Source organism: Narcine bancroftii, chromosome 1, assembly GCF_036971445.1.
Source record: "Narcine bancroftii isolate sNarBan1 chromosome 1, sNarBan1.hap1, whole genome shotgun sequence".
Lineage (NCBI taxonomy): Eukaryota > Metazoa > Chordata > Chondrichthyes > Torpediniformes > Narcinidae > Narcine > Narcine bancroftii.
This window is the reverse complement of record NC_091469.1, coordinates 61,712,932-61,735,280: the sequence shown is the minus strand read 5'-3', so window position 1 is coordinate 61,735,280 and position 22,349 is coordinate 61,712,932. Positions and strand designations below refer to the sequence as shown.

Genomic DNA, 22,349 nt, shown 5'->3' with positions numbered 1-22,349 from the left:
TCCATGAATACTCCGTGCATGCAGCCATGCATACAGCCTTTTCTTTGCCGCACAGAATTCTGAGAGGGCAGAATTGTTTGCCCTGAAAAAGCAAAGGTTTTTGGTCTATGCCTTGAAAGTGGCATCATAGGGTGGTCGAAGAGGCTTTTGGTACATTGGCTTTTATCAGTCAGAGTACTGAATATAGATGTTAGGAGGACCTTGTGAATCCCCCTTTGGAGTACTGTGTTCAGTTTTGGTCACTGTGCTCCAGGAAAGATGTTGTCAAGCTGGAGAGGGTGCAGAGAAAACTTATGACAATGTGGCCAGGATTTGATAGAATGAGCTGTAGGGAGCAGTTGAGCAGGTTAGGGGTATACTCTTTCACAGTCAAGAGGATGAGGGATGATTTAATAGAGATATACAAAATCAAGAGAGGAATACAGAGAGTCTTTTGCCCAGAATCAGCAACCTGAGGACATGAGGAGAGATTTACCAAGAATGTGAGGTGTAACTTTTATTTACAGAAGATGGTATGTGAATGGAACATGTATGTGTTTGGAGGAGGTGGCTGAGGGAGGTACTATTACAACATCTATTAAAAAACGAATTGGATAGGTACACTGATAGGGTAGGTTGAGAGGGCTATGGGCTGAATGCAGGCAGGTGCGACCAGTGTGGTTAGCCTGAGTAAGTTAGACTGAAGGGCCATACAACGTTGAAATTAGGTTTTATCTATTTAAACAATTGTCAGGCACTGCATTTTCACTGTTTTTCAGTCACTCCACGTATTGCAGTTTATATTTGATACTCTACTGTTGAATATGATTCAAACTGTAGGGGTGAGTCTAAGTGTACCTTCAAGTTGATATCAGTTCCAATGAATGAAGTGCACTACAGCTCTCAGTACCAACACATTTTTAAATAAGGTTATTTCACCTGTATAAATTGGGAGGTGGTCTTGATTAAGGATTTGTGTAAATGAAGTGTATTTTCCCAGTCCCTAATTGCTCTTGAAGATGATGGTGCTGCACTTCAATAGATGACCAACTCTCTCTGTTGTCGGTGAATTCTGGAACTTTGATTTTATTTTGAGTAAATGTGATACACAATTCCACTCTATACCATCCTGTTGCATTTGACCTGCTAGTTTGTAAACATGGATTTGGGAAGTTCTTTCAACACATTGTGAGTTCCTTTGGCGGTACCTTCATAGGTGTAGTACCAGCAAAGAATGTTTAAAGTGCAGATCCAAATAAACCTGGAACCTGTCAGTGTTGCTTTAAAAACTGTTAGTGCTGCAGTTATCAGGAAAGAGGTGTAGGTGCCACAAGTCTCGCACCATCAATAACACACTCAATCAGAGACTCATTTAAGGACTCTTATCTGTGCATTTTATTGATTTTCTTTTTGCTCAGTCAGTTTGTACTGCACAGTCAGTTTGTTTGCAGTTCTTTCTTTACATGTTTTATGTTGTGTACAGCTTATTTTTTGCACTACTAATTAATGGTAATTTTGATGCACCTGCAGGAAATGTGTGTATGCACTCTGACAATAAATCTTGAGTCATCACATAAAAAAGAGGCAAATCCGAGAAAAGACTGGGAGGGTCGGGGTGTAAATTTATCCTTGCACTATTCCCAACCTCTGACCTACTCTCATTGTTAAGGTATTTGTGCAAATGAACTATGTTAATGGTGACTTCTTGGATATTTGACAATGTTAAAACTAGTAGATTGATTGTCCAGATGCTTTTCATTAAAGATGGCCTTTGTTTTGCATGCATGCTATGTGAAATATTAGCTAACAAAACCTATGAGCTGAATGTATTACAAGAACATTTTCTGACCATTAATAAACAAAATGCGTACAATAAATCAGCTACATCTATCCCTGCAAGGGATAGATGGCTTTTAATGATTAGCTTCATCCTTCATTTTGGCAAAAGGATGTATTCTGGCAATTTTCCACTTTGGTAGTTGTCAGTCTTGTAACTACACTGGGGAAGTATGCCAAAAGGCTTAGTTCCCTCAAGCATCAACTTTTTATTACCACCATTCCCAAGATACTGTTGGGGCCTGCAGCCATGACATCACTTGAAGGGAAATCAAATGGCTGAGGAATGGTTTCTTTCATGGTGGGGACCTTGAGAAGAGAAAAATTGGACTGTTCACTTGCTGACTGACAATGCCAGCCTCATCTTTTCTTCCACCATTATTGAAGATGGTTGTGGGTGGGGGAGGTTCAGTTCATTTCTGTTTGCTACTATTCACAACCAAATTCTGTAGCCTGAGTCTGTGCCACTGTTATTCTATTGTTTAGCATGCATGCAGTAATATGGCAACAATCCAACAATATTAAAATATTGTCCACCCATGTGCATACACAAAGTAGGAAAAATCTAATAGAGCTAATTACTGTTCTCAGACTACTTTCCATCCTGACAATTGAACAGTTTTTCCTCCCTAATAATTTGTTCACCAAAACCCAGCTATGTTTTCACCAGAATCGCACTGCTCCAGCCCCCATCACAGCCTTGGAATAAAGAAGTGAATTTCTGAGGGAGAGTTGAATGTGAGTCAAATGCTGTCTTCCCTTCACGGACAGACTGTGGTGTTAAAGAACCCAAGTAAAAGTGAACCAGTGTTGTCTCTGCCATTGACATGGCTCATTCAATTGTGGATGTTAAAGGTGAAAAGTGAGTTATCCCCACCCATGGACATTGCTGAAGGAGTTTCTCAGGACCACACCCTTGGCTCAAACATATTTGTCATTGACCCTGCCTCCATCATCACGTCAGACATGACAATGTTTACTGATGAGAGCTCATTCCTATGCATAGCAAGATCAAGGTAACATTCAGCCATGATCTGATATGACAAATAACACATTTTACAAAGATGCCAAGCAATGACCATCATTATCAAGAGAGTCAAATCATATTTGATGTTAAAAAAATTATTACTAATACGTATATAAAATTACAAGAGACTGCAAAGAAAAAAATAGTTTTATGGATCAAACATGCAATGGGAAAAAGATTTAAATATACAAATTCAGGAGGAGATTTGGTCAAAATTATGTTATGAAAGTGTTACAAATACAGTAAATGTTAGATATCAAATGGTTTAATATAATTTTCTTCAATTGTATTATGCTCCACATAAGTTAAATGGACTTGATCCTTATTATTTAAATAAGTGTTTTCGATGTGAAAGAAATAGGGACTTTTTTTTGCATTCACTGTGGTCTTGTGCAAAAGTGGATACGTTTTGGAAAATTATGAAGATAAAGATACCAAAGGATCCAAGAATATTTTTACTTGGAGATATTTATGAAAAGGATATAAAATTGAAATTGGACAAATACCAAGAAATTTTTTTAAGTATTGCAGTAGCAACTGCAAAGAAATGTATCATGATCTCATGTAAAGATGATAGAGAAGTGTTAATAACTAGATGGTATAATGAGATGTGAATTTGTATACCTTTGGGAAAAAATATGTATAGTTCAAGGAATCGAGTTGAAAATTTTTATAGTAATGAAATATGGATTTTATAGATAATTTTCCATCCACCTCTTCTATCTTATCTACTCCTCTTAATTAGTAATTTTTAATAACAATTAATGATTGTATATGCTAATATTATTGAATATTAAATGGTAGGTATTTCTTACTTTTGGGTGAGAGAGAGGGAAGAAAAATATAAAAGTTTTTTATCATTGGTTATGGATATTTGATTAATATTTTACTCATCTTTTTCCTGTAATGATGCAAACAATTAGTTTTTTATGAAAAAAGAGAGTTGAATCATCTTTAACATTCTGCTCCATGACTATTCTTCATGGCTTTTGTCAACATCCTGCAGGTCACCATTAACTAGAAATTCAATTGAACCAGTCACACTAACAGTATGGCTATGATGACAGTGGAGAAGGTAGGCAAATGACTTTCTACAAGCCAGGAGTGTGATGGAATACACTCTAGAGGCTCTAACAAGATTCCAAGAATAACACCAAAGTAGCCTGCTGGAATGATGTCTCTTACTCCACTCCAACACTCAAGTCTGCCATCTACAAAGTTTACCCCCAAATCTCTGTGACGGCTACTACCCAGGTCATTGGCACTTGGAATATTGCTTTCCTTCAAATTGTACATGCTGCTTTGGAAATGTATCATTGTTCTTTCATCATCACTCCAAACCCAACAGGATGATGGGAGCTCGTTCATCAGAAGGTCTGTAGTTGTTCACTACCCCCCACCACCTGGGTGTTAAGTACTGGACTTGCTAACAACAGTTGCAGCCAAAAAAAAATGCTATAAATATACCAGGCTAGCACATCATTTTTAAATGCCTGGTTCTGCTCTTGACATGGGTGGATGAAAATGGTGGAGAAATACATAACGTTATTATAATAATGCAGGTTGTGCTGGAATATAATTCTGTTTCTGAATTTGGTGGGAAAACCTTGATACCATGGAGTAAATGTTACCAATGCTTCAATTTACTGAACCACTTCTCCAAATCAATTTTATGCATTGTTCATGCTCCTTTTACAGCTATCCAACAGAGCTAAGGCTATGAAATTCTATGAAAGTAATGGAAACATTCTCATGGAAAATGGGAGTATTCTGCAATAGTCTGAGAAAACCTGCCTGAAGATAATTTTTCCTTGATGCACTGGCCTATTTAGATCAGAAAATGCTAACAGATGACAGAAGACAAATAATATTGTATGTATTATATATACCACAGAAAATCAGATTGAATGCAATTGATGCCCCACACATTTGGACAGTGACTGATTATAGTATCAGAAAAACTACTATGGAGCTAATCAAATTTGATTGAATAAACTAAATACCACATAATATTTTTAATTTAGATAAACAGTAAAATAAACCTGAAAGCATTCCCCCAAAAAGTAAAATTGCATCCAACATTTGAGTTTTTGATTCTGTATCATTGATGCTCATTGCAGATAACACAGTCACGTGTGATTGTCATTTCAAGTAGTTAACTTACATTCAATCACATTTTTGGCACAGCTAACTTTTTAAGTAGCAAGAAACTAGTAGGAATCTAACTAGTAGCAACAGTAAATAGTTACCACTACTAACAAGACCAGATTCATTCCAGATGTAAATTTCGAGAAACTTTCATCATATTTATGGCCAACAATTATTTTACTAGGAATTCTGTATTCTAAACACAAAAATTATAACCACTGTTTTTACCTTAAACATTAAATAGTGACAAATAGATTAATGATATTTAAAATAAACTATAAACATTGCTAAATACCATGACCCTTCTCTTAATCTACCATTAATTGGCCAGTGTTGGGTATTACAATGCCCAAAATGATAAGTCCCCTTGAGAATTTTGATTCAGTCTGAGGTTTACTCTTGTAATATTTCACCATTATAAGATTGTTCCTTGGAAGAAAATCAAGCCTTTAACCTTAACAGAGCTCCAGGTTCTCCAGTGTTACAAGATCAAATGAGATAGGCATGTCTTGGGGGGAGCATCTTTAAAACATTAATGTGGATGCCATAATCTGATAGTGTGGTGGGTGTAACCTCCAAAAAGGTTATGTGATTGGAGGAGGAGAGAATGTGGGGATTTTAGGGGAAGATCTGAGGGGTGGGGTAGGATTTACTGGGTTATTCTTTAAGAACTGGCTCTGTCTGTCTGTCTCTCTCTCTTTTAGCTAGCTAGCTGCTGTATTTACTGCATCATTGTGTGAAGCTATGATTCCAAACAAGAATCGCTTTTAATATTGAGAATGCATGATTTTAAAGTGTCAGCAGGCTGAAGAAATAGATTAAATTTAATTCTAAAATGTGATTATATAGTACTGGGGGAGAAAAGGATCATCCTTAAACATAATCATCTCGGCATTAAAAGTTAGCAACTGAAGTCAAGATCTGCACAAAGGATGGGATGAAATGAAATGGAACATGAAAAATCAAACTCCTGTCTGTATTACATGCAATTGATGTAACAAATAACTAAGGTGTTGATATATTCGTCCCGAAGGTTTAAATATTGAATCTACTGCTCTTTTGGCTCCTCTTGCTGGAAGTAAAAAATGACAGTGTTTAAAAAAAAAAAAAAAATCACTTAAAATATGTGGGATTCATCCTGCCTGCAGTGTCTCAAGTTCCATGGTACATTGAAAATGCATGGCTGCTCCATTATCACCATCAGGCTATAATCCTGCAATCCCTTTTCCAACAAGGCATGGGAGTACCTTCAGTAAAATAACGCCAGTAGTTCAAGAAACTCTTACCTTTCCAAGGCTGAGAAGTGATGACATTAAATAATGGCCTTGCCGGTGATATCCTCACCCCATAAGATAATAAAATGCAAGAACCACTATGTTACAATATTAATTTCTTTTTTTAACTCTCACCTAGTCTGCAATAAAGATGACTACATAAAAAGCAGAGGATGCCATATGATGATCATTTCCCTGATTTTCAAATAAACTGGTTGAGAAAAAGTAACTTAAAACAGTGAGATCTATGTACTAATTTTAGATGAACAATGTGAATCTGATAACAGGAATAAATACTCCTTCAAGCATAGTATTATCAAAAGGGACAACTCCTTTTTACGTTTTTATTGGAAACAATTGATAACTTGTATTGGCACCACACTTGTTGTGCCCAATCTAGCACCAATTTAACACTGTTTCAAAATGTCTCCAAGTAGAAATCTGGTAATCTCTCTCCACAAAGAGCAGAAGCAAAATCAACTCAATCACAAATCCAATTCCTGTGAAAATTCTCTCCCTGCAAGTCTGCTGCTATTGTTGTTTCTTGCAGGCTGAATTGAGTAGAGCAAGAAGAGTTTCACATGGGTTCAGGCTCTTTAGATGCAGTGACTTTCCTATGAAAGTACCCCTTCTACAAAAATAGTCTCAAATGTAACCTATTTAAAGTTAAAGCTCCACATCAAAGAATCATGGCAGAAAAGTTAGAATGATGCAGCTCATCTGTACTCTTTTGAAATACACCATGACACTCCACCTTCACAGAACCTACAGCAGACCTTTCTCATAATTTTTCCAGTAATCAATAACAATGCATGTTTAACATCAAAACCATCATGTGGCTTTGAAGATACTCAGAAGTGTTAAAGTAGACATTGTTATCACTGCCTCAGGTATTGTGGGAGCAAGCCCCTCAATTTCCCCCTCCCCCCCCAAATTCCTTTGTCAACCCATCCTCTCTGTTAAAAATAGAAAGCCAGATCTAAAACAATTGCTGTAAAACTTCTCTAGAATGTTCCATCCATTCATGCTGAGACTGCTCTCCACTTTACAGCTGTTCCCTAGCCCACTTTAGAAATGTTACAAAATAGAAGCAATAAGCACTTTGCAACAATTATCATTCATTGTTCTATTTTCATTGGGATATTGGTTGTCAGCCAATTTTATCAACTGGATGCATTGCTAATTTCATCTTACTAATCATGGATATACAGGGACCCTTGGGTTAAGGGGGGGGGGGGCAGAGGGTGTGATTTGCCCGGAATTTTACATGGGGCCCGCGCCATGCTGCCTCACATCTCACTTCCGGGCTTGGACACAGACCGTTGCCTCCTCCGCAAACCAGCTGCCGGTACTGGGTGCAGGAGGGCTGTCCCCGACCGCTCCAATCTTGCGCCATCCGAGGCTGAAGCTCACAGCCATCCCCAGGACCAGGCTGCTTCATCATCTGGGGGAAGGCCTGTTGCTGTGGGAAAGATACTGGGTGATGCTACACAGAGCCTCTAACGTCATCACGCAGAGACGCAGGAAGTTCACAGCAAGTCATTCCATCCATTAGCGGCAGCCTTGTCAAGTGATGGTTTGCATGCTGATGTCATGGGACCTGAACACTGATGCTGAACAGCAATGCCCCAGCAACAAACCAGTTCCCGGAGGAGGCTGTGGCCATGTCCAAACCCTGGATTGGAAGCGAGGTGCGCAGCGCCCAGGTGTGAAGGTGCTCAGGGCTGGGACATGGTGGAGCAGGTCCACCGTTATTATTATTTTGTTTATCTTTTCACTTTTTCTATCTAATTTTTTTTCTTCTTGCTTTGTCTGAATTTGGAAGGGCAGTCACCCGCCCCGCCCCACTGCCACCCTCCTCCGGATCATACGGGTATGTTATGAATCACTTTATATGAAGGACTGCTTCATTCCTCAATTACGTCAACGAACAATACTATTTCAACATTGCATCATTAAATCTTTTGCTTGAAGTAAAATTGCTCATATCATTACCTAACTTATTAAATACTGCTCTTGCCATTCTTCTATTTTGGCTATAACATTGCTATATGCCTAATTTGTCTGCCAAGGTACATTAAGTTTCTTGCAGCAGTTTCACTTAAGAGTTCGAATTCTCATGTTAACTCACCCCAGGATTGATAGCATAATGTGTTTTTTAACTCCTGAAGTGATTTTTTTTTAGTTCATACCATCTGCATACCACTATTCATTGCTCGCAATTTTAAAATAATCTACAAGGATCACAGACTATATCTTAGTAATATGGTGAAATAGAAATTAAATGGTTAAACTTGCATGCTGACATAATGAGGGTCATGAAGTAACTGAAGTATTTATCTTTCTGATACACTGTACTAAGTTACATTTGCATTAAATTCTTCATCTCAAGATTTTTTTTAAGAAATACTGATGATTTTACTCAGACTTTAGCTTGACTCAGCCACACCAAACCAGTTTCCTTCCAGATCCAGGACTGGATGAGTGCATTTGATCCATAGGTCCTCTACACCTTCTGATCCATGTACCTATTCAAATGTTTTTAAATATTGTAATTTTACCAAATTCTACCATTTCCTCGGGCATACACTGTCATCTGAACAAAGTTGCCCCTCAGACACCCTTTTAAATTCCCCCACCCATCTGAAACCTATGCCACTCACTTTTAAAACCCCACCCCAAATCCCGGGAATATGACTGTGACCATTCACCTTATCTGTGCCTTGTGATTTTAAATTCCTCAGTGTTATCCCTCAGCCTCCTTGACTCCAGGCAAAAATGCCAAAGCCTCTCCCTGTCTATCAAACCCTCCAGCCGTAGTAGCATCCTTGCGAACCCTTTTCAGATTAATGACATCTCTCCAATAGCTAGATAACACAAAGTGCACACATCATTCAATACAGTCTCACCAACATCTTGTATAGGTGTTACACAAACTCCTAACACTTGTACTGAGTGCCCTGACAGATGAAAGCAAAGTGTGCCAAACACCTTTATCACCCAGTTTCCCTGTGTTGCACCTTTGGGGAACTACGTACATGTACCCAAAGGTCTTTCTACTCTACAACTCTCTCCAGGATTCTGCTTTGAGTTAACTTAGCAACATCTTAAACTTGTTTTAGTTAAATTCCATTTATTATTCCTTGGTCCACTTCCCCAGTTGATCTGAACCTTACTGTAATCTTAGATAACTTTTGCCACTGACCACTAATTTTGGTGTCAGCTGCAAACTTATTAACCATGCCAACTGTATTCTCATCCAAATCACAGTGAGCCAGCACAAATTTTGACAGCATACCACCCTTCACCACCACTCCAATTTGCCAGCTCTCCTTGAATGCCAAGCAATCTAACTTCTGGACTGGCCAATATTACAGGACTCACTAAAGCCAACGTAGACAGTGTCTAACGTAGATAGTGCTGCCAGTGCCTCAGCTATTTCTTCTCTAACTTCCCACACTGTCCTTCAATACACTTTAGGCCCTAGCGATTAATTAACCTTTATGCACTTTAAGATTGCCATAATCTCTTTTGCAATCTGCCCAGACAGACACCTAGAAATACATAAGTGAGTTAATGATATCTGATAATCACTGTTTGTATTCCATTAGGTTGATTTAAAAAAAATTCTACTTGAAATGTGGGGATTGCCTATATTCCATTTTAATTTGACTGACAGCCTCTACTTCTTTGAGTCCTACTGGCAAATTGGATTCTAAAGTACAACTCCAGGTTGAAGCACTTTCATTTTACTCTCTCTCAGAGATGCAAGATTGAATGCATCATCTGGGGAAACGCTGAATGTGTAGACCATCTGGCACTGCAAATTAATTGGCATATTTCAAGTATGTGATGCCACACATCTACACAGTTTTCCGCCAAGCATTGTGACAACATTCAATACATTAAAATAGGTGTGACTGTGGTTTCATCTGAGACCTGCAGAAAATATAGAACTCTTCACACCAGTCCACAAAAGGCTCTGTTCAGTCTGAGAGAGTTTCACAAACAGACACAAATGATCTGGTAGGCTCAAAATTACGGAGATACCTAACACTATTTTTCTACCTAAATGTAAGTATCACTGTTTATTTTCAGAATAATATTTGATCAACTCCTACATAGATACCATAAAGTCAGACTGGAAGAAAAGAATGTTTATTGAAAGTAAGGAAGGGGCTATGTATCAAAACTTTGGTTCAAACAGCTTGGAGTATTGAATGTATTAAGCAAAATCACTGCTGGATGTGAATGTACTATGATTGGGTTTTACTGAGCTGTCAAACCTAATTCAGTTGATAATAAATTCCAAATTGTGAGTGTTCATCTTTATTGTTACATTATCCTCAGAAGATGCTACTCACTCATTCACAATTGGTCATTCTATAGTTGTCAAGCTTTTTTAACCACAGATTGCACTCCCTGCAAACAATCCTTCAAGTCCTGCTGTTAACTGTGTGAATTCTAATTTATTGTTTTCAATCTCTACATCAATCAGTTTGTCCCGAGTTTTCACAACTGTTATTTTAAAGCAAAACTACATTGTAGGTATTTAACTATAGCCTAAGCATTCCACTGGCCACCGTGACAGAGGTGCACCAAAGAAAAGGTACAAGGACTGCCTAAAGAAATCTCTTGGTGCCTGCCACATTGACCACCGCCAGTGGGCTGATAACGCCTCAAACCGTGCATCTTGGCGCCTCACAGTTTGGCGGGCAGCAACCTCCTTTGAAGAAGACCGCAGAGCCCACCTCACTGACAAAAGGCAAAGGAGGAAAAACCCAACACCCAACCTCAACCAACCAATTTTCCCTTGCAACCGCTGCAATCGTGTCTGCCTGTCCCGCATCGGACTTGTCAGCCACAAACGAGCCTGCAGCTGACGTGGACTTTTTTACCCCCTCCATAAATCTTCGTCCGCGAAGCCAAGCCAAAGAAGAAGCATTCTGTGGTGAAGCTGGGATATTCATACAATCAATAAGGGAACTATTTAGGATTTAAAAAAAATACACAGAGATCATGAGAGAACTCAGGCAGTCTCATAGCGTCCATATTACCAATCTTTCTGGTCTGAGCCCTTACTCAAGGTTGAGGTCCTCCAACATTTCTCTCAGAAATAGCATGGCCACATGTATCAAGTTGCTAATTTGTGAAAGAGGTTTATTATTATGTAACCAATAATGAACTCTATAACTGTCTGATTATGTTTTAATTGATCAGGCAGGGGTTTATGAATCTGCCACAAGACAAAAATCAGAATTTGAAAGCTAAGGCTTGATTTCTTATTAATCTTTAAAAAAGTGTTCCAATTATTTGTGGCCATCCCTACTTAGAGTACATTAGATTTCACACAACTTGTTTCTCAGACACAGGGATGTGCAATTCAGAGAAACATTAGTAACAAGGCTCACAGAATTTTTCATTCATTGTTGTTCGGACTTGTAAAACATCTAAATATAAAATTTTCAAGCTGTTTTTGACATTTGTTGTACTTCTATGCATGAAAATAGCTATAAATACGAACAATGAAAAGTTCCAAGCTATTCAACCAGCAACTTTTTTTCTGAAGAATTTCTGGTGAAATGAAATCTTTTCAGTTATTTTCACGGTGGTGTTGGGGCATACAGAAATTCAGTGTCAAACAAACCAGAATGCATGAGTCAAGGATCCATACCAGTGTTGAAAAAGCTAAAAATGTGAAAAAGGTTAAGAACTCTGAATATTCTTTCTCCCTGCAGATCAGTCAAATTTTATGTTTGAGTTCATTATTCACCTTGGTCACATTATAACATTGATAAAGCCTATGTGCTTTCCTACATTACAACAGTGACTAGTTTTGTTTATGGCACTGTGACATTCTAAGGTTAAAAAAGGTGCTCCCTCTGCAAATGTAGGTGCTTAATATTTATAATATACCTTGCTTTAGTTATCTAACTCAGCATAGAATAAAATGTAAGTAGCCTCAGAATGTACAGAGGAAAGTAAGAAATTCAATGCATTTATAATTCACCTAGCACAAAATATTCTCTAATTAATGGTTAAGGCTTAGAAAAATAATTTCTAATTATTCACCTGACTGCTTCCTGAGATGGGAGGTCAGCCATATGGAAAAACAGCTCAAGCAGACTAGACCATATTCTACAATGAATAAAGACAAGTGATCTTACTGAAGCTTACATTTTTTAAAGGACTTGAAAAGTTGAATGCAAGGAGGGTGCTTATTCTGGCCCAGAAGTCTAAAACCTAGGGTCATTGAGGAGAGAGATGAGAAGAGATTTCTTCATTCATAAGAGATCTTTGCATTTCTGTATTACAGAGGGCTGCAGAGGCTCAGTCATCAAGTTAATTCCAAGCAAACATTACTAGGTTTGTTTTAATAATCATTGAATGGAAGATATAAAATTAGTGGAGAAAAATAGAGGCACAAAATCCAAATGAAAAAGTAGAGCAGATTTAAAATTCTTGCTCCATCAACTATTCCAATATTTAATTGCCCCTCAGATGTAATAGTTTATTAGGATAGCTCTCGTGAATAAATTGGGACTCATTTGATATGCATAGCCTAAACATTATATGTGCTCCAAAGATACAAAATAACCTACAGTATCAAATTCTCTGATGCAAGTTCTTATCAGAGCCTTGAATAGAAACACACACACACACACACACACACACACAAAGAGTTAAATTTCTGGAGTGACAAGTAAATATTAATATCCTTGCATGAACTCAGTCATCAGTGTTCCACTCCTCAGCTAAATTGTTGAGAGATGTGTCAATTTCCTGCATCTGGTGGGAGGTTAAAGGGACTTGCCTTTGCCAAATGTATCACAGGTGTGGTAAGCATCAATGATTACTGCTACTAATTTATTTCACAAATGAATTGGACGAGACATCAGACCAATTGCAGCCAAAGGAAATCCACTTTTGTGCAAGTCTGATTAAACCTGTCATTTTTACATGGAAAAATATTTAAATCCTGTGGTAGTTCTTACTCCAGTGGAAACAAAACTGCCTTCAGTATTCCCGTTTCCAGTAAAAGAAACCCTTTGCAACTAATTTATGGGTCTAATAAGATCAGGAAGGGCACAGACACTAACCAAAATTCAAGGACTTAAGTCTTATAAGAATGAAACAAATAAAAAAATATATAACCACAGAAGTGTTATTGTACATAAATCAGGCATGATGCCTTAGGCTTTAGAAACCTTATTGGGGTTTGTTTCTCTTCTACACAGTTTTATAAAATTCCTGATGATGCAGACTTGTACTAGAAAATTAATGACTTCTTGCCTTTTCATAAATACATTGATAATTTAAAGTGACATACACATTTCATTATTCTGAATAAATGAATAGTATTAAGAAATAGATTCCTGACAGCAATACATGCTTTATAAAGAATGTGATTCCTATTTTAAAATGTAATTAAGGCTTATAAAAAGTAGAATTTTTGAATACTGTGGGAATTCCTAATAAGTCTGGACATTAAAAAGTCTGCAAAATGAAAAATGAATGATGTGTTGTGGTGGTATTCATTTATCTTGTTCCCTTTTACCATTGAGTATTGATTTGCTGAAGAGAGCTAACTTTCACAGAAAGGTGGAGCAGATTGTCCAAAAAGAGAAGAATTTTTTTTCAATTTTAAATCATTACTATATGTCAAGAATTTACAATAATATACTTATGACAATTTAATATAGTAATATGTTCCAAAACCTCCACTTAAGTATTATCATAACAAGTATTACAACAAGCTACATAAGGTGAACTTCACCAGTATCTTCACAGGTTTACCGTAAATACTCATTCAACTCTTCCCCCATCCTTTTTGGACCAAAAATCACCTATTTTCCTTATATCCTGTGTAAATGCCAACCCCTATTTTTGGTTACAACCACCAGAGCTCCTGACACCGTGACGGTGAACTTTGCCTTGGCCACGTGCCCTCCAGAGGTCCTGACGCCCAAACCTTGGTTCGAACTGGTTGCTCACCTACTGGAGCTCTCGACACCCCAAGTGTGGATCCTTGCCTCAGCTGCCCTCCCACCAAAGTTACTGATGCCCCGACCACGGATCCTTGCCTCAGCAACCCACCCATCTGAGCTCCTGATATCCTAAATGGGGACTTACCACCTGGTCCCAGCCATCTGAACTCCTGATGCCTTGATCGACACAGGTACTTACCGCGGACAAAAGTAGTACTAAAGTAGTATGCTAGTTCATACATGCACATATATGAATATCTTTTAAACATTATAATTGCACCTGCTGCTACAATTTCCCTGCCAGATCATTCCAAATATCCACCACACTGTATGTGTAAAACTTGCCTTCACCCCTTTAAATATTTCCTGTCTCACCTTAAACTTGTATCTTCCAGTTTTACACTCCCCAGCCTTGGGAAAAAGACTGATTAATTACGCCCCTCTTTTAGGTCACTCTCAACCTCCTATATCCCAGGTAGAAATGGTCAATGTTTTTCACTGACCCTTTATCAAGATTGGAGGGAATTAGGATAAACAATCCCAGCCTATCTGATCTATCCTCATAATTCAAACTCTCTGGTCCCAGAAATGTTCTTGTTAATCTTTCCTGCACCCTCTCTAGCTAAATTACATCCTTCCTGTGGCGTGGTGACCAGAACTGCACGCAATATACAAAGTATAGTCTCACCAACATCTTGTATAGCTGTTACCTGATGTCCCATCTTCTATATTCAATGCTCAGACTAATATATTGCCATCTACTTCTTCACCACCCTGTCCACCTGTGCAGCCACTTTCAGGGAACCAAGCACTTGTATCCTTAGGTCCTTCTGAGGTATCTTGAGAGCTGTCATTCACTGTGCATTTCCTGTTTCAGTTTAACTTCCCATATTGCTTCACATCATACTTGTCCCAGATAAATTCTATCTGCCATTTCCCATTTCTTTAATCTAGATCCTGTGGTAACGGGCCGACCCTTATTCACTGGTATTATACCACTAATTTTGCTGTCATCCACAAACTTGTTATGCTCTGGAGTGGGGTAAGAAAGGAAGGATGATATTATTTAAAACCAAATTTACTAGATTTGGAACAAATGAAAATAAGCAAGCAAAGGGATAATGTCCAGAGGAAATTTGGTGCAAGTTACAGTAGAACAAGCAGCAGGCCATCAAGCTGTTCAAAGTGCCAACATTTGCCACAAAACAATGTTGGATTCGTGATTAAAAAAAAGTTTGTAAAAAGTTAATTTGTACCTTCTAACTGATATTCATATGGACATTTTAAATACACACACATACACGTGTGCGTATATATAGTGAAAACCAGTCCTAAACTTTTAAAATAATGAAGGGATTTTCACATCATTTCTTTGTGCCCTTCTTTCGAAAGATAGTCTGATTTTCATGTGGGGACAGAAGCTGTTGTTAGGTTTTTCTTCCATAAACAACGTTACTAGTATTCAGTAAATCTTATCTTGACTATACATCTTTGCTTCCTATGGATGCTGCGGGACCAGCTGAGTTTCTCCAACACTTTTATGTTTTAAACAGTAAATTAATAAACGTTTGATTGTTTCTGATGTCTTTTTACCGGTAAAGAAATCTCCTTTGAAAATAATTATCACAGTTCTTGGGTCAAATGCAATATTTATTGTGCAATGAAGCTGTTTTGTTCTCTATAAAGAAGATTGATTTTTAAAATTTTATTCTCATTCCAATAAAAAATGGAGTTCTCTCAAATACCACAAGAATCTAATGGCATGAGTATTTTTGTTGTTTATTTTCAAATTGGTCAAGATAATTATATGTGCAAACTATTAATAACTGAGACTTCACATGTGATGGCTAATTACGTATTCCATTCTGACTTGATGCAGGGTCTGACTAAAAATATTAACAATTCCACTCCCCCCCCTTCCCCCCCCCCCCCCCCCCCACCCACAGAGGCCCCTTTACCATTGCATCCCAGTTAACTGGCTGGGAAGAAGCCCTTTGTGCCATTTCCACTGGGCCACCTTAACTGGGACACTAACTGCTTTTCCACTGAACACACTTAACCCTGGAAATGTGTGAGTTTCTGCTGTCCCTTTTCCACTGGTTTTATCAGCACGCCGGCATCAGCAAATGCCAGGGACATGAGTAGAGGTCGAGGTGGTTAACCCCAGGTATGAAATAACATCACTTGACACTGGCATTCGGACAATGTTCCTTTTCCATTAGACCCTGTCCCAGTAAATTCCCAGTTAATTCCTGGGACAGGATGCCAGTGGAAAAGGGACTAGATGCTGTTCATCCCAGAGTTCAGCAAGCAGGTTGTCCATTGCTCCAGATTCCAGCATCAGTTGTGTCTAGTGTCTCCTTTTTTTGCATATTTCTTTTATTATCACTAGTTAATTTAGTTACTTCATCAAAATATAGTTGTTTTTAAGTAACTTTGTTCAAGATGGAAAGAAGAGACGGACGAAGGCATGCCAGAGCTGAGTTTAAGATCAGACATGCAGGAATATTCAACATGCAAGGCACTTAATTCTTTCAAAAGTGACACTCACACTGAATCAAAAGCTATAAAAAATATCCAGAGTCTTGCCTCTGTTACTTTGTTTGGAAATTCATTCCTACTGCTAATCACCGACGGTGCGAAGAATTCCAGAATATGAGCCCAGCCTTTTGCCTTTTAATCATTTAAACCATGACTTCTTGATCTTTACCATTGTTTAGTGTTCTCTTCGTGCAGCCTGAAGAGCTGTGGTGTTCATTCAAAACATGGATCAATAGATTTCTAGACTTGCAGGGAATTAAGGGAGATAGGTATAGAGCTGGAAAATAACATGGATGTACAAGACCAGCCAAGATCTTGATGAATGGTGGAGTGGGCTCAAAAGCTGTGTGGCATATTTCCCATTACTTGTGAGAACTATGTACAATGATCTTTTTTTCAGGCAAATAAGCACAAAGTTCCCCAGTCTCGATCATAACTCAATCCTCCAACTTTGGTAGTCAGTCCTCTTGGAGCTTCTCTGTATTGTCTCCACCATTTGAATGCTTATCTTGTTTTTCAGCCAGTAAATGAGACACAGAACTGAAGTTGCATTTTGACTATGCCAATGTACAGTTAGGTCATATTTCCTCTGGTGCTCTTCCTTGACTATTGCAACCCCATGTTATACCTTGTTTTTCCCTCCAGTCTTGATAAAGGGTCCAGACCTGAATCATTGACTGACCATTTCTACCCAAGTTTGACCTACTGAGTTCCTCCTGCAATTCCTTTTTGCAGGTGATAGGGAATTATTTCCATTGATTTTTTTTTAAAAAACTTGTACAGGAATTTCAACTTTTTCATATCAAAACACCTGACTTTTGCTTTGAGGAGGACAAATTGTTCATGTCTTTCTTTGTAAATATTTAAAATAAAAAAAACCAATTTATAACTTTGTACTTAACCTTGTGTTTCAGACCTGTGTCAATTCTGTAATTTAAGTTTTACATCTTGATATAGAGCACAGTAACAAGCCATTTCAGCCCATGAGTTTGTGCTGCCCAATTTACACCCCAATAACCTACATTCCCAGCGTGTTTTGGAACGGTGGGAGGAAACCAGAGCCCTCAGAGAAAACCCACACAGGCACAGGGAGCACATTCAAATTCCTTAGAGAGAGAGTGGGATTCGAAACCTTGTCCAGCCCCAATCGCTGCCGCTGTAAAGGCATTGCGCTAACTGATATGCCAATCATGCTGTTCTCATTTATCTGACTAGGCTCTGATTAATACAGTAAATGATTTGCAATTGTTGCTTTAATGTTGGCAAGTTTGTTTCTAATTGAAGGTGACATATCATGTCTTTTACTTCTGAAGATTTTAGCTCTTACGAAATTAGGATTGTAAATTTGACACCGGATCTCTAGCCTTCCATTCAGAAACCTTGTCAGGATCAAACATGCATATATTGAGCCCAATGTAAAAAAATAGCGACTAGGAAAGCAAACCATTCCACTTTCCATTTCTAGGCAAAACAATAGCTGCTACACCTCTGATTTGAGTTATGACACGTATCCTGTAATATTAGAAAACTAATCAAACTAATTTGTGTTTGATCCACATCTTCAATTTCTTGTGTCCTCTAATTTAATTTGACTATATTAAAAAAATACAAATTTTTTTGAAAATCACATACTTCCTCACAAAAAGTTTTGCTAGTCTAATGCAAGATCAGTGCTTCCAACGCAACCAGCAGAGCAGAGCCAGTCAAAATTCAACATACTGAAAAATAACCAAATGCTCTTCTAACTTATACACTTCCTACATCAAAGAAAATATACAGAACACACTTAAAACTTTAGGAGATTCAACAGTCCTCTGCTGTTTCAGCTGAATAGTGTATTGGGAAGGGAGGATGTTTATTGCAGAGGGCACCTGGTTTGCATTCTCCAGAACAGATGTGGTCATGGTTGAACGCTCTGAAGTTCTGCTAACTGGGGACTTTCTGCACAATTTGCCCCATCTAAATTAAATGAATGGAGTGGAATCTGGGGTTCCACACAGACTAGAAATAGGTTAATGAAAGAAAGATCAACCCAGTCTTCCTTTAACACCCACTGCACACTAATTTCTGTTTTGATTGTGGATTCCAACTTGGAAACTCTACAGTGCCGCAGACCTAAAGCACTGGCTTCACACAGGGAAGGCTGATACTTCATGCACTGCACCCGGTAGAAAATGTGTGTGTCCAGTTAGGCCTGGTCTACATCAGGCATTGCAAGGAGGAGGGGCATGAGAGATGGGAAGATCATAGATTCAATGGGCAGAGAAGAAAGAAAAGCATTTACTAACCATCAGTGGTGGAGAAATGAAGAAAGTAATGCTTTCAATTCTAAGATTGGGGAGGGATGTACGGAGGTGATTAGTGATGTGTGGTTTATATGGTTAAATGGGGAGGTAGGTGGTGGGCGAGTCGAGGCATTACCAAGAGGGGAAGAGCCCAAAGGGGAAACCTGAATTGGGCCTGTTGCTGGCAAGGTTCTTGCTCAGGGAAACACACTTTACTTCGACCTATATAAGAATGTGGACTCTTCAATCTAATTTCCAAGTTATCTTTTTCTGTCCTGTGCAGTTACAGGGGATTTCTCACAAGTTGGTGGAATTGTTGGCAGTTCAGACATCCACTCTCAAAGACAAAGCAGACATGGTAACTTGTTTAAAAAGAAAAATGTACAAACTTGTTCTTTTGCAATTCAATTTCTGGAATGTACATAAGATTCTTCAGGAGAATATTTAACTGATTAATAACTTAGAAATATACATTCTGGTACATTTCAATATTGAATGCAAATTAAAGTAAGACACAGAAATAACAATTGCTTTAAGTCAAGATAAATTAGTCCATTCACATTGTAAACAGACTCAACCACCAGATATCAAAGACAAGCAGAACCCATATGAAGTGCAACATCATGTGATGCTCAAACAGGAAACCAAGTGCATACATACACTGAAATCAAACACAATCTGTTTGTCCTTTCTCTCTCTTACTAGTAGCCTGAAATGATCCATATCAGAGGCTGAAAACAATGGTTTTGATCTCTCCAACATTTAACAAGAAGTAATAACTTGGTGGTTTACACTGATGATTGGAGAACGTTGTTTCGATGGGTTGTACTTGCACAACTTGACTGGGCTTTTGGACAAGCTGTATGGAAAGTAAACAAGTTTAAAGAGAGGAAGATGGAAACGTCATCAGATACACGTTCCATCTCCTGTAACCATCAAGAGGGAGCAAAACTAGTAAAGAAGTAGTAACATCAATAAAATGGAAGGTACATGGCAGATGTACATACCCACAATAGACAGAGTCTGTATGGTTTGGATGGTATTAAACATTAAATCCATTTTAAAATTTTCAAAGCAGTAACTCTGCATCACTGCTTTGTAGCAGAGGGAGAAAAGGCAAATTGGACTGTCACAGATGCATGCTCTCCAATCGAGCATCATGGCTTGTCTTTTTACTTTAAACATGCTGATCAACCTGCCAGTTATTTCCAGCTGAGGAATTTCAAAACCTGCAGATGTTGAAATCTAGAGAAAACAAAGAGAAGTTGAAGGGACACAGCAGGTTAGTCAACATCTACGGAGAGAAATGGCCAACATTTTGGGTCAGGAACTCTATTATTAATGTTCGAAGGTGAGTGTCATTTATAAAGGGAATAAAAAAGAGGGGCTGGGGAGAGTCCAAGAGGAAGAGTAGGGTAGGAGACCAACAAGGGGTGGGGGGAGGGGGAATGGAGAGTGGTGATAGTGATTAAAGTGAGAATTGGAGATGGTAAAGAAGAGATGGAGACAGTGAAACCGGAAAGGAGTGGGGTTACCTACAATTAGAAAATTCAGTGTTCATCCCATTGAGTTTAAGGCTATCCAGGAAAATACGTTCCTCAAATTCACATTTATCATTACTCTAGCAATGGATGAGGCCCAGGACAGACATATCTGTGTGGGACTGGTGAGGGGAATTACAATGGCTAGTAACCAGGAGTTTCAACTTGGATACATTCTTCAGGTGTTTGGCATATTCCCTCCGGCTTTGGGTGCTGATGGTTTCTACATGTTTCAGGGATTTGGAACCAGGAGTCAACAAGGTACAATTTGGACCTTGGGTACACCACTAAGCAATGAGCCGTGCAGATGTAGAGGTTATAGGGTGCTGGATTTGCCAACATTGGAGGAATGGGCAGGGCTCATGGTCACTCAATGTCTCTGAAGGGAGTTTCTTTTGCTTTTCTTTCTTGTTTTAACAATGGCACTGATTTAGTTGGTGACTTTGCCTTTGCATGGTAAGCAGAGATTTCTTTGTGTATTTTGTGTGTATATGACAATAAATTGAGTCTTGAATCTCTATGCAACTGATGTTGTGCTACTGCAATATTTATTCTATGCCCAATATTAACTCACAACCTTGGCAGCCTAAGTAAGAATGAAACCATGCCAAGACAAAGTCTAAATCTCTGGAAAAAAAAAGGCCAGTACTTTTTTTTCCCCTTAAACACGTCTTTCTGCTTGTTGACTCCCTCCCCCACTGCAAATTCCACAGTCAGGAAGACAAACAAAGCTGCAGACTCATCCATATATATAACTGACAGATCACCACTCTGTGGGAGAGAGAGAAGTGGCAGAGACCATTTCCACAAGTGTCCAGTGTTAGCTTTTAACTTGAGTGTCTGCGTTTGTTCCCTGATGTAAAATCTTGCTCCTTCCTTATCGTGGCCCACTGAGAATGACTGGAATTTATCATACATATTCCACTCTGCTGGATGTGTACAAAATGTGCAGAAATGTGTAAGTGAAACATACCACCGTAGACCCATAGGCTGAACATTGCAATTGCACATTTAAGATTTATGAATGTTTCCTGTTGCAGAGAAATTCAATCTGTGTGTGAGCCAAGCGACCAAGAACACTAATAATGTGATACTATACCGAGTTTAACAGTCCCAAGGACATCTTTGGTGGAGTCATGTTACTCATAGTTTTCTGACTAAAAGATTCCACTGCGTTGTGACAAAATGCACGGGGATTGTAGGTTAAATTGGGGAACTTCGGCAGCACAAGCTCATGGGCCAGAATGGGCTGTTACCCTGATGTATGTCTAATTTATTTTCAAAAGTGAGGGGAGGGAGGGGTGGGTAGGGTGGGGCAGTAGTTGGGTTGTTGGTGGATAAAGACATTCTCCATGATAATTGCCATCTTTAAGCTAATTCAATAATATTGTGATATTAATATTTTATATTTTAATTGCATAATTTAATCTATAATTGATCATTAACATTTATAAAACCAAAGTTAAGATATTTTGGAGTTGTTATTATCACACTTTGAGCATTATTAGACAATGCTATTGGACTGGTCAATTCCATCAGCTCTTCCAGTGCTTGTTGAACTTCAATGCAAGAATGCTACTCTTGGCAGAGATGGTGCAGGAAGAGGGTCAAAATGTGCTACTGGTAGAATGTTGGAGGAGTAAAGGATTATCAGCAGGAAAATGGCACTCATATAATCAATCATTACCTCGTGGATTGGAGGATCAGACAAAAGGGGCCAAAAATATTTG

General features: G+C 38.5%; 1 protein-coding gene and 1 long non-coding RNA gene across 3 annotated transcripts in view; one reads left to right on the top strand and one right to left on the bottom strand.

Moving 5' to 3' along the window:
• Nucleotides 1-4,982, top strand: part of LOC138758744 (uncharacterized) — a 66,156-nt gene extending 61,174 nt beyond the window's left edge. Inside the window, exon 3 of one of the 2 annotated variants that reach the window (XR_011354413.1) lies at nucleotides 4,541-4,982. This is a non-coding gene — a long non-coding RNA (uncharacterized lncRNA). Of the gene's footprint in view, nucleotides 1-3,848; nucleotides 4,193-4,540 lie in introns of those variants that run through there. The other variant, XR_011354412.1, reaches the window with a different exon arrangement.
• chsy3 (chondroitin sulfate synthase 3) overlaps nucleotides 1-22,349 on the bottom strand; it is a 276,769-nt gene that overhangs the window by 21,581 nt on the left and 232,839 nt on the right. The gene's annotated exons all lie outside the window — the stretch shown is intronic.